General features: G+C 38.9%; 1 protein-coding gene across 2 annotated transcripts in view; it reads right to left on the reverse strand.

Annotated features, from left to right (window-relative positions):
• Nucleotides 1-13,639, reverse strand: part of GPR63 (G protein-coupled receptor 63) — a 244,894-nt gene that overhangs the window by 230,345 nt on the left and 910 nt on the right. The window contains exon 2 of one of the 2 annotated variants that reach the window (XR_012378502.1): nt 12,101-12,152. The exons of the other annotated variant lie outside the window; for it this stretch is intronic. The gene's annotated coding sequence lies outside the window, so the exon portion shown is untranslated. Of the gene's footprint in view, nt 1-12,100; nt 12,153-13,639 lie in introns of those variants that run through there. 2 annotated transcript variants of the gene reach the window in all.

Here is a 13,639-nt window from a genome sequence, read left to right on the forward strand (position 1 = left end):
GACGTATCAGATAAAGGGCAGGTATCCAAAATCTATAAAGAACTTACCAAACTCAACACCCAAAGAACAAATAATCCAATCAGGAAATGGGCAGAAGACATGAACAGACATTTCTGCAAAGACATCCAAATGGCCAATAGACACACGAAAGAGTGCTCAACATCATTCGGCATCAGGGAAATCCAAATCAAAACCTCAATGAGATACCACCACACACCAGTGAGAATGGCTAAAATTAACGAGTCAGGAAACAACAGATGTGGGCGGGGACGCGGAGAAAGGGGAACCCTCCTACACTGTTGGTGGGAATGCAAGCTGGTGCAGCCACTCTGGAAAACAGTATGGGGGTTCCTCAAAAAGTTGAAAATAGAGCTACCCTATGACCCAGCAATTGTACTACTGGGTATTTACCCCAAAGATAACAGATGCAGTGATCCAAAGGGGCACCTGCACCCCAATGTTTATAGCAGCAATGTCCACAATAGCCAAACTATGGAAAGAGCCTAGATCTCTATCAAAAGATGAATGGATAAAGAAGATGTGGTATCTATATACAATGGAATATTATGCAGCCATAAAAAAGAAATCTTGCCATTTGCAATGACATGGATGGAACTAGAGGGTATTATGCTAAGCAAAATAAGTCAATCAGAGAAAAACAAGTATCATATTATCTCACTGATATGAGGAATTTGAGAAACAAGACAGGATCATAGGGGAAGGGAGGGAAAGATGAAACAAGAAGAAACCAGAAAGGGAGACAAACCATTAAGCCATTAATCTCAGGACACAAACTGAGGGTTCCTGGAGTGGTGGGGGCGGGGGGGGGGGGGGGATGGGGTGGCTGGGTGATGGACACTGGGGAGGGTAAGTATCATGGTGAGCGCTGTGAATTGTGTAAGACTGATGAATCACAGACCTGTACCCCTGAAACAAATAATGCATTATATGTTAATTAAAAAATTAAAAATAAATAAATAAATTTACTTTATATATCCTAATGAGCTCTGCTTGGACTGAGCTCTAGCTGGCCTACAGAAGTCTAAGTGTTGATGTTTAGCATGAAAATGAAGACACATTATCTCTTGATCATTCATTATAAGAGAACAGAGGGAAGATGCTTTATGTTGAAAGAGAAGATGAGGGTGGTGCTAGTGTGTGAAGAGACTGAGGGCATGATCCAGAACTGAGGTTAAAATGCAGCCTGAAAGGGCTTCCACCCAAACCCGGAAAGTGTCCCCATTTCTCTTAAAGCATTACATCCAAGCAGTTCTTTTGCATCCTACGTGAGGTTACAAAATAGGGAAGGCTTTGCTATAGTTCACAAATAATTTGAAACTTAAATACCTTCTCTGAAACATTCAAAATTAATATAGATGTTTCCAACATCTCCTATTTCCTATTCATGCAATGACGGCTTCCACAAGAACAGATTTCTTAGCTAGCAAACAAGTCTCTCATTCTTGCTGTATTGCATGTTGGGAGGCTGCTGTAGATGACCACTAGGTTCGTAGGCTCTGGAACCAGACCACCTGCTTCACCTTCCCGGCTCCTCCACGTAAGCAGGGCTAGTTACTAAACTTTCTGTGCAACAGTCATGTCTTCATTAAAGTGGGATTAATAACAATAATAATGCCTAATTCACAGGAGGATCAAAGGAATGAAACAAAAATTCCTTAGATAAGTGCGTAGCAAATTCTAAACTCTTACTGATGATCCTAAATATGGCTACAACTTGTCTCACAAAAATCAATGGAACTTTTACATACATAAGGAAAATTTAAAGTTTGACAACATGGAAAAAATTTGTAAATCTGGATTTTAAAACTAAAATCGTCTTTCCCAAGTTGCTTTGAGGCACAAATCTGGTTAAGAGTTAATATCTGAATTACATGCAGGGCCATCGTATAAAGAAACAGTGACTCTTGCCCTGCTTCCAAGGTCATTGTATTTTAGAGAAATAAACATCTTGGCATCAGTTTGAAGGGGAACAGAATATGCCACCCCAAAATATGTCACTTTGGCATATCAATTATTTTGAATTAAAGTTGCTTAAGAAATAGTTGATTAAAGGACACTCTGACCTCCTTTGTCCTCTGAAAACAAGAAATAAATCTCCCATGTGGAAGTTACCCTCCCTGTACCTGGAGGAAGAGAAACATCCTTATCATCAGAGATAAGGAATTTAGGGCAGAGAAAGCTGTGTAAACAACCCTTGTTACTGCTTCACTAAATTATTACCCCAAATCTTTTGTCTTGTCAATTCTTCACGAATTTATTGTTTGTCTAAAAGGTATACCAGCTGCCTGCTTTAGTCCCTTCTTTGAGTCTCATATTTTTTATGAGTTCCCATACATACGAAATTAAATTTTTCTCCCATTAAGCTGTTTTATGTCAGTTTAATTATTGTGCCAGCCAAAGAACCTAGAAAAGAAGAAGGGAAAACTTTTCCTCCTCTACGAGGTCTTTAGTGGCCACAATGTCTTGTAACCATGAAAGACAAGCTGAAGCATGCTCTTCACCAAGTCATCCTGGGTCCTGGGACTCATTAGCCACTCCTACAGCCAAGCATCTACTGGGCACAAACCTGTTACTTTTTTTCCTCCTTTTCTTAACTAAGATGGATCTGCTGTGCTGATAGCCTATGAAAATTTCAATTTCATCCAGTATCAAATATTTTAGGCTTAAAAGAGTACAAACAGCATGTTTTAAAAATGGAAATTCGGTAAAGCTAGAATTACGGTATTGAAAAAGAGGAAGCTCCCATCCCCTTAGTCATTCAAAAAGCTAACACATTCAAAATTTGGGAGCTCTCCTGCCTTTTACTTTAAGGAATGAATGAGAAAATAATTTCATACGTGATGAGGCCATGGGACACATAAATTCAGTGAGAAAACAGACCAGAAAAGGAGTTTGGAGAGAATCCAAGAAATCTTGGTATGGAAAACATAGCACCAGAAAAGAAACTGATTGTTTATAAAGATTTGCAGCTTGATCATGAAATGTAAAATGTAATTTCTATTAATAATAAAAATAAATATTTTTATGTTATACTACAAATTTTAAATTTCTGTTATACATAGATGAAAACTTAAAGAGAACAGGTAAAAATGAAAGGAGATGGAGATGTTGGAGGATAAGTTTGTGAGGGAATGCTCTTTCTCCTTTATTTTGGTTTTATCTGTTTTGGACAGTAAACTTAAAAGCATAAAGTTATAGGAAAATATTGCTTTCTCTTTATTAATTTGAACGTTGCTTAAGACATTTCAGTACAAAGAACTGAATTTAAATTTAACTATAAACATTTCAACGGTGATCATTAAAAGTCTTTCTAGTTGAAGTGATCTGAGAACTTGAAATAGTCCTGAAGAATTCAGAAAGTACCCCTTAAGAATTAAATTCAATCCATAATTTTAGCAGATTTTTAGGCTGTAAGTACCTCCAAAAGGCTACTCATTCAAGAGAAAAAATGGACTTTCAAACATAAAAGTACATCTTAATTGCTTTGGAAATAAAAACAACTTTACAAAATAAACATCTTTGGTTCCCAACTACTAACATTGAAATATCTATTTTAAATGACCTAAATTTCCATGTCATTGGTTAAAACTGATCTTGTCAGCAAATAAACATTTAGCATAAACACAATACATTAAGACTTAAATACCAATCCAATGGAAAATGTAGGAAACATTCAAGACATGAATTATACATCTGCAGAGAAAAGGGGCTCTATCTCTCCCTCTTAAATCACAACGAACCCTTCAGCCCTGAACTTCTTTCCCAACCCCATAGTGATGTTGTTTTCCAGAGCAATCTTCATCTCCTTGGGCAGGCAATTTGCCTGCCTAGGATAAAAAGAAAGATTAGTAAAAAAAATATGCTTACTAAATAAATTAGAATGAATTTCAACCATTAAATATTGTCAGCATGGTATTGTCATGAGTGCAATGGACAGGGTCACACTACAAAGACAGGGACCAACTCTACCTGTGGCCTCAAGGAATGTTTCACACAGAAGATGGAAAAATGAATTTTCTCTCATATACCAATACCCATAGATGATGGCTGCTGGAAGAGTCTGCTCTTGAGAGGCATTATGAGGTAGCCTCCATAATTAGGCAGTGATGTTTGCCACAGTCATGAGGTGTCTGTGTGTTCGAGCATGAGTGTGTGTTTAAGTGTATGAGTGTGAGTGAGTGTGTGTGTGTGTAGTCGATGGAGGCGTCATTACGGTTTACAGGCACATATTTTATATCCTGCGACATCTCCTTCATGCCAGGCAATGTGCCCTACTCTCTCTAATTCCTGCGCCTTTGCTTGCACCACTCCCCCTGCCTGATACACCTTCCTGGGTCTGGGTTCACTGCTGTGTGGCTATGTGAGTCCCGAGTCAAGATGGAAACATGAAGAGAGACAGATAACTCTCCTCTTTCTGATCCAGACCAAAACAATTAAGGAAATGTGAAAATAGGGACACAGCACATGCCAACACTGGAAATGAACCACTGAAATACCAGAAATGTCAAGAGATAGCTGCCGGGTGCAGTGCAGACAAGTCCAGATGGAAGAGCAGCACAGAGTCTGGCCACATGCAATTCATCACATGAAGGAAGTAGCCTGATCTCTCACAAAACTAGGTGGTGAAAAAAAATCTCCTACCTCCTTGTTTGGAAGGACAAACATAGGCTGTGAGATAGATGGAAGGGTTCAGGGGCAGCACTTCCATCTGGCTTGCTCACAGTGTTAGGACTGAGGGTGGTTAAGGGAGGGAGAAAGGACCCCAGAGTAAGGACAGCTCCACTGAGCAGAGCCGGCAGTGGGACAGTTCACAAAGCACCTGACCTACAACCAGAATTCAGGCGGCTATGTTGAGGGGTCGTGACCCAAGCCGAGTGGGTCCACCATGGAACTATAACACTTATGTATTTCTTCCTACAGAAAACTTTTTTTAATTAAAAAAAAATAATAATAAATATAGCTGGTCCTTGACAACATGGCTTTGAACTGCACGGGTTCACTTATATGTAGGCGTTTTTGATACAGTACAGTAGAGTAAATGTATTTTCTCTTCCTTATAATTTCTTAAATAATATTTTCTTTTCTCTAGCTTACTTTCCTATAAGAATACAGTAGACAATACATATCACATACAAAATATGTGGATCGACTACTTACATTATCAGTAAGGTTTCTGGTCAACAATAGGCTATGAGTAAAGTTTTTCGTTATATACAGATTTTCAACTGTGTGGGAGCTCAGTGTCCCTAAACCCCACATTGTTCAAGGATCAACCGTCTAAATATTATTAAAGTTAAGGAAAACCAGAAATGTATAAAATACAAAGCATCTCCAGGTCCATGCACCTGCCCAACAAACTTGCAAAAGATAACTTTTTATGATGTTTTATAGTACTCCAAACATGTCTCATGCCTGTTAGATTAAATAAATCTATACTCACATTGAATAAATGGGTTCATACTATTTTGTAATCTGATGTTTTTACTCAAAATATATTCTGGAAAGCATTCCCTGATAGTACATTTTGATCCTTTTTATGGCTCTGGGGTATTTCTATCTATAAATGTACCATGTTCTACCTGATCTGTAATTTCTGAGTGTATAAGTTGTTCCCAAAATTTCTGCAAATATAAACAATGCTGCTTTGCACATATGTGATTACTTCTAGTGGACAAATTCCTAAGTGTAGACTCATTTGCTCACGGAACACATGTTTTTGGTTTTAATAGATATCATCAAATTCAAAGTCCCTTCCACAATAAATACAATATAGGAGAGACCTTTCCCCACACCATTCACAAAACAGGAATATCCATCTAAATGCCTAACAGCAGAGCGCTGCTTAATATGAGGAAATGTACATAAGTATTTAAAATTATGGTGTAAAAGACTATCTAATCATATAAGAATATGCTAATGATACTATCAAAGAAAAAAGAAAGATGCAATAAAGATTATAGTATGATGCTATTCTTTTTTTTTAAGATTTTATTTATTTATTTGAGAGAGAGAGAATGAGAGAGAGCGCGAGAGGGAAGAGGGTCAGAGGGAGAAGCAGACTCCCCGCTGAGCAGGGAGCCCGATGCGGGACTTGATCCTGAGACTCCAGGATCATGACCTGAGCCGAAGGCAGTCGCTTAACCAACTGAGCCACCCAGGCGCCCCAGTATAATGCTATTCTTATAAAGCCTTTCTGAGCTTTACTTTTTTCACTAGTAAATGAGGATAATAATGCCCATTCTACTTTGATAGGACCAAAATAAGACAATTTTCTTGAGAATGATAAGTAAACCATAAAGTTTCTGACAAATTATAAGATCCCCTAATTGAAACTAATGCTGACACTTTCCTAAAAGTTCCATCAATGGTATAATGCAGACCAAATCCACTGGGTTTTGTACCCAGAAGGCCTATGGGAGGCATAGTGAATGGAACACCATTTTTTTGCTGTCCATAGGCTGCCTGATGCTATTGGCAAACATGGAGACCCTGAGGACTTACAGACTCGACATGGCATGCCCTGCACAGATTTGCAGAGCATGTGAGTCCTCCCTCAAGAGCTCTCCCAGGCTCCTTTTCTTCGCATTTCCAACTTACCACTTCTAAGAGTGTTCACCTTTTCTGCAAAACTTTTCCTGACCACCCAAGTCTTGAATTATTTTCTCTTTTCTTACATTCCTCTGCACACCTGAACATCCCATCACCAATGCCTTGCACAGGTATTTTAATGCATTGTGCAGGTACGTCACCTTTGAGTCAGACAGATTCAATCCAAATCTTTGTCCTACCTGGATCCCATTGGACCTGTGTGATCATAGAGGAATTATTTAACCTCTCAGGGCCTCAATTTCTTCATTTGGAATATGGGGACCGTTGAAATTGTCTTAGAAGATTATGAATGGGGGGAGGTGGCTCAGTCAGCTAAGGATCTGCCTTCGGCTCAGGTCATGATCCCAGGGTCCTGGGATCGAGCCCCATGTTGGGCTCCCTGCCAAGCAGTGGAGCTTGGCCTCTCCCTCTCCCTCTGACCCTGCTCCTGTGCTCTCTCTCACTCACTCAGTCTCTCAAATAAATAAATAAAATATTTTAAAAAAAAAGATTATGAATGGGGACAACCTGGGTGGCTCAGTCAGTTAAGCATCTGCCTTCAGCTCAGGTCATGATCCCAGGTTCTGGGATCGAATCCCACGTTGGGCTCCTTGCTCAGGGGGGAGCCTGCTTCTCCCTCTACCTGCCCCCCCCCCCGCTTGTTCTCTCTCTCTGACAAAAAAATAAAATCTTTTAAAAAAAAAGATTATGAATGTAAAATACCTTCCACAATGTCTGCCATAAAATAAGATTGCAATAAATATTAACACTCCTATTACTGACACTGTTAGTTCTATTATACTCAAAGTCAGTGGTTAGGGCTTATCCCCACAGCATTAAGGATATACTTGTTTTAAATGAATTTATCTGGATTTCTGTATCTTTTATAAACTTGGTCCAGTATTATTTTCTTCAGATGATAACTTTTGGTATAGGTTCATACTCAGACTCACAGTATTAAAATAATAAACCACGAAAGATTACAAATGAAAAGGCAAATACTTCTTTGGGGACAGAAGATGGGAGGTGGGAAGTTGAAGTGGGAGGAAATAGCAGGAGAAGAAGAATACCATACTTGTCAAGCAAACATGGCCCAGACCTGAGGCATTATTAACCAGGCCAAAGTGTGTCAGAAGGAGAAAAAAAAAAAAAAATCTTTACATCAGAATATAAAACAATGAGAGCTGAGAGATACAAAAATATCTCAAGTTCAAGTTGAACCCTTTGGCATTTGTATCACATTATGAGCAGTTCTCAGATATCGTACTTTCCTCTTAATCAACCGAACAAGTGTCATTCAGAGTTTAGGTCTGAACAAAATGTCTGGGCTAAAATTTGACTTAATGATGTCAGAGAGTCTCAAGGCAGTTTACACTGAGTGAAGCAAAACAACGCCTCCAGTCTCCAGGGTGCTTATACTCAGAGGAGAGGTACTGAAGCCTGCAGGAAAATGTGCAGCAATGGCTCTCAGTTGTAGAAGGATTTAAAAAACTTCAAAGCCATCCTTTGTTTCCTATAGCCCTACTTGCATGTTTTTAGCCCAATCATGGAAGAAAAGAGTTGCCTGTTTTTAAATAACATCCCTCCTTTGTGGCTGGTAACAAGCTGCATCTGGGCAGGGCTGCTAATTGGCAATTTTAAACACACGTGGGGCCAACAAGGTCTCCTGAGCACTGATCAACAGACCTGATGTCTAATAAGGAAGGGAACATTGGGGATTAATAGTAGAATGTGTCTATTTTATCATTTTTTTAAAAGGATGCATTTGAAAGAGTAAACCACATAAAGATTCCATCTTCTTACTCACATAAAGCACAAACTATATTTTAATGCTCTATACTTAGCATGAAATAAGTTGCAATATGTACAATATGAAATTATTTTAACCCCACTAAGTGCTTTGATGTGAGACTGACTGCTCAAGGAACTTAAATTCATTAACCTCATCCAAGTTTTGGGTTTTCTTAGACTCTGTTAAATTGATATTTCAGGTGTAAGAAGAACTTGATTTATAGCAGGATTTCAGTGCCATGTTGGGTGTACTGACTAAAGAAATTTGCCTACTTACTAACCATCATCAATTGTAAAGATACAATTGATGCACTCTGATCATAATCAGAAGCTTCATTCTTCCTACTAAGGAATGAAACTTTAATGGAAAGGAGGGGTGCAGAAAAAGGGAAAGAAGAATCATTTTACCCTGTCCGGGGCCAGAAGTGATGCACAGGCTTTGCATTCATTATACTACAGGGTGTCTGGGGTCAGCTGCTCAGTATCACTGTTGGTAAAAATATCCCACAGCCTGAACATTATAGCACCTAGAAAATTCCTAGACTAAGAAAGCTTACACACTCAACTTCCAGAGCCATCTTGGCCTATCAGAGGATTTGTCTAGATGGCCCACCCCCCACGGCCACCAGCTGAAAACTCTGGGAAGATAAGGATATAGGAGGAGGCATCCTTCCACACACCTGGCATCATCCTTTGCCTGAGAGGAAAGTTTGGGGTTTGGGTCCATTTTTATTTGCATTAATTAAACCTTTTGAAATTTTAAAAAATGTCCATTGTACATTCATGTAAAGTTTCCATGAGTGATCCACATAAATTTACTTTATCCTAAAGAAAATAATATTTGGAGATACCTTATACACAAAGCATTTATTAGTCTAAGGGAAAATATGCCCTAATCAGGCGTAACTATTTGTATTATACTTATGTTTTCCTTTGGGTTTATTTCTTGATAAGTGAGATTTTATAAAATCACATTTAATTTTCATATTTTAAATCTATATGTCATATTAATTCACAAGGCTATAACTTTGTATATTCACGATTTAGAGAATAAACCTCTTTAAAATTCAGCATACTGCTTTCTGCTATCACTTCCTCCTTACCACCTAAACGTGGACTATAATTATCTGGGGTTATTTTTTTTTTTTAAGATTTTATTTATTTATTCATGAGAGACAGAGGGAGAGAGAGAGGGGGAGAGAGAGGGAGAGAGAGAAAGCAGAGGGAGAAGCAGGCTCCCAAGGAGCAGGGAGCCCGATGCGGGACTCGATCTCAGGACCCCGGGATCATGACCTGAGCTGAAGGCAGACGCTTAACCATCTGAGCCACCCAGGTGCCCCTGGGGTTATTTTTTTTTAAAGATTTATAGATTGATTGATTGATTATTTATTTATTTGAAAGACAAAGAGCACACACTTGCATGAGGGGAGGGAGGGGCCGAGGGAGAGGGAGAGAGAGAATCCTCAAGCAGACTCCCCGCTCAGTGCAGAGCCCAACGACACGGGGCTCTATCCCAGGACCCTAAAAGCCAGAAGCCCACGTGACTGAGCCACCCAGGGACCCCTATAATTATCTGTTTTAACATTAGAAAAGTCAAAGTTGAAACTCAGCTATCTCAAACATAACTAAATAACTGATTACGTCTACCCATAAAATAATGTTTGGAAGAGACTGCATTTGATGAAATATTTCAATAGTCTCCATCTTTAAAAAGCTTCAAGAGACTTCCTGGCTGTCCTAGAGTTTAGCAATTCATCTGCCTGGATGCACAGAATTAAATGAGAAGATCTTTAGGGATCCTGTTGAGCTCCTGAGTCTACAACGCCTCAGGCATAGAAGCAAACCAGGAGTTTCCACACTCACCTAAGTGGGACCACATAGAACAGCCTGCTCTGACTTAGTGGACAGAATCTGGCCTTGTCCCTGCCGCGGTGATGCGTCTAACAGAGCCAGCTGCCCTCTAGAGGCCGGTTAGCGAACACTCGATGAGTGTCCGCCGCATACACAAGGCATAATGTTAGGCACTAACCAGCAGGAAGGGAAAGATGGACACAGTTCCCATCCTGAAGAAGCACAGGCAGTGGAAAAGGACTACTAAGTACCCATTTTCAATCTTGCTACATGAAGCAAACGCTATGCAAAAGATACCAGAGACCTCAAACAGCCAACTTTCTTCTGTCTACGAATATACTAATGAGCTATCATAATCTACCGCAAGAGAAAGTTGAGTGGAACTATAAAAATAAACATATAGCTACACAGATCACGCAGATGTACACATATATGTGGAGATATATATATATATATATATATATACACACACACCCACAGGCATGGGTATAAAGCGCAGAAAGAAGGACAAATGTTCAGCGTGGGAATCTGGATTTGGTCAAGTGAAGATTATTTTCTTTTTATATTACTATATTTTCTAAATATTCAAAATTGAGTGGCCTCTACTTTTATAATAAAAAACAGTTACTAAAACATAAAATAAACTCAAACCTGGACTTAAATTTTTTCCCTATTTTTTAAAGCTTATTTATCTTTAAGGAATTTGAAAGCACATTCCTAGTCTAGAAATCAAATAAAAAATGTAACTAATGGAATAAATCCTACACTTTGGACAACGTATCTAATCTACCTTATTAACATGATGAAAGAACAGAAAGTAATGTTACAATTTGTATTCTGGTCTAAAATCTTTCTGGGCTTCCAGACACTATGATGATGAGTACTTTAAATGCATGCATGAATGAACCAAAATTTAATGTAAAATTACAAGTGCTCTATCACAAATACAACCAGCTGTGTTTAGAATTTATGTCTTGATATTTTCAAAAACCAACAAATTTAAATGCATCATAGAAGCTAATTACTTCCACAACCCATTTCCAATGGCCAGTGACAGAGAAAAATTTGCAAATAAAGCCAATTTTATTTACTCTCATTGTCTCATTCAACAAACCTATAAAAATATTTGTCAATTATCACTATACTGAATGCTGGGAATCCAAAAAAGTAACATGATTAATTAACAAGACAAACAATCCAGTTTTTAAAATGTGCAAAACACTTGAAGAGACACTTTACAAAAGATATCCAAATGGCCAAATAAGCCAATGGATGGGTGTTCAACATCATTATTCACCAGAGAAATACAAACTAAACCTGCATTACGTACCCACCCAAATGACCAAAATTAGACGACCGGCCATACCAAGTGTGGTAAGGCAGTGGACCAACTGCAAGGCTCATTAACAGTGGGAGAGTAAAATGCTACAACTTTGGACAACGATTAGACATTTTTTAATAAAGTGAAACATGTGCTTACCCTATAACCCTGCAATTCTGCCCCCAGGTCCATACCCCAAGAGAAATGAGTGCATGTATCACCAAAAAGACATGCACAGAATGTAATACCAGCTTTATTCATAAGAGCTCAAAACCAGAAACAACTCAAATATTCATCAGCAGGAAAGTGAAACATTCAAACCTTGGAAAAATAATTAAAAAGAGCAACCAATAAATACAGTGATACAAATGAACCTCTTGTGAAGCCCTAGAGTACACATTGAACGTTCCCATTTGTATGAAATTCAGAAACAGGCAAAAATCGTCTATACCATAGAGGTCAGAATTGTGGTTACCTGGGGCGGGGGCCGAGACACTTCTGACTTTTGACTGAGAGGGAGCAGAAGAGAACTTTCTGGGGTGATTTAGTTATTCTACATCTTGATCTAGGCAGTGGCTACCTGGGTGTATACATAAGTAGAAAGTAACTGAGCTGTACACTAATGTGTGCATTTTACTGAATGACAATTATACCTCAATTTTTTCAAAAACAACATGATTAGGTCCCTGCCTTCAAGAAGTTATAATAGGAGGGAACTAATAGTAATACGATGTGATATGAGCAACAATACACTTTAGTGAATTGAGTGTCCCTGGAGCTCAGAGAAGGATCAAGGAATTGTGTGTGGGGACAGCTCAAAGGCACCATAACTAAGTATGGAATTGGTGTTTGATTATGACCCTCACCCCAGAGAAGTCTCTCTCAAGGATATCACCATTTTCCTATTTAGAATCATTTTTCAAAATATAACTGAATTTTCACCCTCAAACAACCCACCAGAGGCCTTGTAGGCATTATTGCTTTGTATGTAGTCTTCATGTGCTATGTTTTGTCCCACAGTTCAATTTACACCGACATATGCCTACTGGATCCTGAGAGTCCCTTATCCTACATGAGCAGGCACAGAGAAAAGTGAGACAGAATTCCAGCTCTCAAGGAGTTTATAATTTTTCAAAATACCTCTCATATCCGTCCCTTTTCCATTTCTACTGACCCTACCTGAGACCAGTTCTCCTTCCTGCAACACCTGGAGAAGTCATAACAGAATCCTCCCTCATGTTCCCTAGCTCCCAGACCCAACCGTCATGTACACATCCGTTCTCATTAAGTTTCTTCGATGTTCTAAATCCTTCAGTGACTCTCCAGAGCTAATGCATCAAGTGTAAACTCTTTGCCATTTCTTATGAAGCCTTCCACAATCTGCTTCCCTCAATATTACTCCAGAAAGGGTAATGTCTACTAAGAAGTAGTGGTATTGTGAGGACATATGAGAGAAAAACAATTCTCTCGCCATTAAAAAAAAAGTTTTTAATGGAGACTTTTAGTTGATCTTTTTTGAGGTATCATATCAATTCTAGGTATGTTACATACTAGATTCTGTCTGTACAGAAATCTGCTCCAGTCTGAATGTGACTGTTCATGCATTCAAAATCATTTACTCATCATTTTCTCTGCTCCTTATTAGAGGAAATGCAGAAAAATAAAAGACCATTCTACTTTCAATGAGGGGAAGTCCACATTTCAAGCGCAAACACATAGTTTTTCTTTTTCTTTCCTTTTTTTTTTTAACTTCATGAACTCTTTCTGCTCTACAGGGACAAGCACAAATAACACCTACAATAGAGCTCCCTGGTGCAGTCATGACTTCTCAAAGAAGACTCATTAAGTGGGATATTGGAGAGGGTCCTAAAAGAGAATCCCCTTGCTTTATAAAATATAGAAGAAGGAGGAGGAGGAGAAGAAAAAGAAGAAGAAGAAGAAGAAGAAGAAGAAGAAGAAGAAGAAGAAGAAGAAAGAGGAGGAGGAGGGAGGGAGATGAGAAGGAGGAGGAGGGGGAGGGGAGGGGTGAAGGGAAGCGGAGGAGGGGGAGGGGGAGGGGAGGGGTGG

This window comes from Callorhinus ursinus, unplaced genomic scaffold (genome assembly GCF_003265705.2).
Source record: "Callorhinus ursinus isolate GAN/ISIS: 27379988/994484 unplaced genomic scaffold, GSC_fseal_2.0 scaffold6, whole genome shotgun sequence".
Lineage (NCBI taxonomy): Eukaryota > Metazoa > Chordata > Mammalia > Carnivora > Otariidae > Callorhinus > Callorhinus ursinus.